The sequence below is a fragment of the Protomyctophum parallelum genome, assembly GCF_964188405.1.
Source record: "Protomyctophum parallelum genome assembly, chromosome: 15".
In the NCBI taxonomy this organism is placed as follows: Eukaryota; Metazoa; Chordata; class Actinopteri; order Myctophiformes; family Myctophidae; genus Protomyctophum; species Protomyctophum parallelum.
Window position 1 is genome coordinate 13,971,629 of NC_139710.1, and position 3,579 is coordinate 13,975,207.

Below are 3,579 nucleotides of genomic sequence, written 5' to 3' on the forward strand. Positions count from 1 at the left end.
ATCATCAGGCTAGCAATGCACTGTTTTGACACTAAGACACACGGAAGATGACTTTTGTATTGAGAACGATTTTCATGTAACTGCCATAACCAGCTGAGCCCTGCTTCATTGTTCACAGTTTACTGTTCAATGTGAAAGGAAACAAGATCTTAGTTTATACGCCAATGTCTGAATGATTTGTGAACTCGACCATTAGGGATTCTGATCAAACTGAATTTTCTACCACAAGATGTATCCTAAAACGTGTTGGGAAGAAAGTCCATAGCTGAACACAGTAACCCTCTAGATTTCTCAGCTGACTAGTCAACATAATGGAACTTCATTCCCGAGGGGTTGGGATGCATGAGGATTGCACTGTCCTATCTACAGATGGCAGACGCCTGCCCAGCTGCCAGTACAGTGCAAAGGTTCACAGCACCTTTTGTCCATTAGAACAAAGAACGTGTTCAGTTTGGGAGAGGGTTGTTGACCTTGTCTGGCTCTAAACTGTGATTCCCTGTAGGGAAGTGTGTGTGTGCGTGGCTGAGAGGCAAGGACTCGTAGAGGTGAAGGACACAACTTTACTCCACTGTTGAGAGTGACAATTCTTCCCCCTCAGCTCTGTTCCACTCTCACTGCTCATCTCCTTTCTCTCTGCCGCTCCACAGACATACACGTTGTCTCTTCTAGTTCCTCCCTGTATTGTACAGGGTTGATTTGCTGTTGCTTTCTAGCTCCTCTTTTCTAGCCCCCTCCTTTCCTGTTCTCATCCCCCCCTCTTTTTACCTTTACCTCTCACCCCCTCTACTCTTCCCCTCCCCTCCCCTCCCATCACCTTTACTCTTCCCTCCCCAGGCTCCAACCCTTCTCCTCTTCCTATACCCTCTCCCCGCTCTCCATCCCCTTTCCTCCCCCTCCCGTCCATTCTGCCCTCATCTTCCCTCACCCCTCTGCCACCTCTCTATTAACCTCTCACACTATTTTATCTGCCTTGCTCTCCTGTGCCACCTGTCCCCGTCTGCTTAACCCTTGCACCGCCATACACTGTGTGCGTCACAGAGTCTAATGTGAACTGAACATTCCTGGGCAGGGTTTGTTTACAAGTGGTGGGTGATTGAAGCAGGGAAAACCTGAAACGTTTCACCTGACAGACCTCATAATGGATGCTACCGGTGGTCACAGAATAATTCTAATGTTTTTATTTGTATGAAGAGGGACTTTGTGTGCACTGCTAACTCGACAGTTTTCTGTACCTTATTTGAAATCGTGTGATCATTCTGGTGGTGTCCAAAACAGCAAATCTCAGAATGAAGACAGATTTCAACGTGTGTCCTGTTGATGCCACTCAATGGAAATTCACACCTGAGAGACTATAGAAATGTGGCCTTAAAAGGTCAGGCTGCTGAAAACCTCACCACTGGAAAACAAGTATCTGCCATCCTGAAGTGGCCGTGACTTAGAGGACTTGATATCCCACGGTTCTTGCTACATGTACGATTAAGATACTTCAGTCCCTTTTTAGGGAAGTTATTTATTTATTCCTGCCTTATTCATGATTCTTGTCACATAAAACCAGTTTCCCAAAACCACATTAGCACTTGCAGGTAAATATGATGGTGGTGATGGTGGTCAGTGATGATGATTAGTGTTATTTATTTTGATTTTTATAATTATTATTGTTATTATAATCATTTTGTTATGTTTATTGTTTGATGACTATATATGTACTGTGATTTCCGAGGATGTTATTAGCATTGATTTCACTTTGATTCCGATGAGGAAAATGCTGTTGGGAAATATTGTTTAAAGGAGTGTAATGCTAATCAGTCACGGAGAGAAGTATGATGTCTCTATGGCAATACGTTTGTATATATTTTTTATTGTCTTAATGAACAGGTAAAGTAATGAAACTGGACTGTATATATATTGTTTTACTCTGTTAATATTTATGTAAATGTATCTTAATGTTCATTTTGAAGTATATATAAATTACAGGGTGGAAATTATGAGATTAAAACCAGAGAAGGGTTTGGTTGAATGAAATGCTGCGGATACATCTTAAGCTGGATGTACAACGGAACAATCAGATTAGTTTTTTCCCCATGAACAATCGAGATCTCATCGCTTTACTTGATCTTCAATCAAAAGGTGAGTCGAGTCAATCTGAATCTTCTGCTAATTGAAATGCAATCTTCGTGCGAGAATAATGCACATCATGTAAAAACTATGCTAGCCTTTGTATCACTTAATGGGCTGACTAAAGAGACATCTGAACAGTACTAACGGGGAGGTTTGGGTCAACCCATGAACCTGACACCTGATTTAGATGATATAGTTGTGCACCGCGCTGTCACGCACCAAAAACAGATCTGCTATGTGTGGTGCACAACATGATGAACAAAGAGTTTAAATCAAGCATAACATGCCAAGCCTTTAACCAGGTTTTCCCCTTTGTCGAGCTATAGGCTACATTGAAGATGGAGGGGTTAATGCAGTAGCTGTTCAGTTATATGTTCCATACAGGCTATAATTACTTATGAGAATCTTTTTATCTTCTCAAAGGTAGCCTAACCTTTTCAACCTCAAGGTTGTTTTATCACTGAAATATTCATCCACTGTATTGTTATTATATACTATTAATAAAATGGATGTAAAAACATGTTGAAGCGTGTTACTTTTAACTTGCTCTGTAATTCAACGAGATAAAATGACTGGGATCTGCCATTAAATGAATAATCAATCATACCCGGCTGGCAGGAAGTTCTACACAGGAACGCCTATTCATTACTGAGTGGCAAAAAAACTACTTCCTGGCCTTGACAGCCCATACATCCAAACAGAAAAGTCCTATCTGATTGTATTAAACAATGTTTATGCATGCGCATAAGAATTCCTCTAGAAAATAATATGCATTCAAGTCACTGGATGATACTGTAGCTCTCATTGGTAAAAAAAACAAAAACATAAATAAATAAAAGAATAATGCTATTCTAGATGAATCTGCATTGCAAGCTGCTATGCAAGCAGGCAGTTAGTCAGGCAGATGGGAGACTGGGAGTGGGAGAGGTGCATGGGGGTTAAAATACAGGAGAGGTGATGAGCTGATGGATGGCAGGTGTGTCGGCTGAGGGAGGTGATTAAATGCAGCATGCAGGTGTGCAAGATGAGTAGCAGTATAGGAACACACAGAAAAGACCAACACCACACACAAATACAGAGGGTTAGGTAGGGTTAATGTGATGTCGGAATAACGCGCCGTCGGATGACACAGACACAAATAAAACAGGACTCAGGAGAGGTAAACACAAAAACACAAGGGAAGGATATTGGGACACAGGGACACTGCAGCCTATACCTATAGGCTATATTGGTTCTCAACCTTTTCAGGCCATGACCTTTCAACAGAATCATATTTGAACTGGGGACCTTCACAAGCACTTGGAATTGCAAGAGTTCAGGCTTTACATTGTTTGACTCACGTGGTTTCACAAATAAATATTGTCAAACTAGCAGCAGATCTACAAGCTTGTAGATCGGCTATTTTCAAATGTTTTGCCTAATTTGATGGTAATTTGGTCATTTAGTTTGATTTCTTCTGAT